The sequence below is a fragment of the Penaeus monodon genome, chromosome 24 (genome assembly GCF_015228065.2).
Source record: "Penaeus monodon isolate SGIC_2016 chromosome 24, NSTDA_Pmon_1, whole genome shotgun sequence".
In the NCBI taxonomy this organism is placed as follows: Eukaryota; Metazoa; Arthropoda; class Malacostraca; order Decapoda; family Penaeidae; genus Penaeus; species Penaeus monodon.
The window spans coordinates 25,736,239-25,736,485 of record NC_051409.1 but is presented as its reverse complement, the minus strand read 5'-3'; the positions used below and the strand labels follow the sequence as shown (position 1 = coordinate 25,736,485).

The window sequence follows — 247 nt, the reverse complement described above, 5'->3', positions numbered from 1 at the left end:
AGCAATAATGCTGATGCCTTAGACAAGTGACATTCAGCATGTGCTAATATAACATCATAACTCTTGAAGGAGTAGTTAGCTCTTTACTACCTGGGGTATGCAGAACAATCTATGGTATTTGTAGGAAGCTAATAGCATTGCTTACATTCAAGATGCTTTGAGAAAACAAAGTCTGTAGTCTGTAACTTTGCCAACATCTACAAACACTAGTTTACAAAGGTATCATATTTCTGTGCCCTCTCATAAG

At 36.8% G+C, this 247-nt stretch overlaps 1 protein-coding gene across 1 annotated transcript in view; it reads right to left on the bottom strand.

Moving 5' to 3' along the window:
• The window catches only part of LOC119588680 (protein SCO1 homolog, mitochondrial-like), a gene marked incomplete in the record, with an annotated part of 9,100 nt that overhangs the window by 8,150 nt on the left and 703 nt on the right, over window positions 1–247 (bottom strand).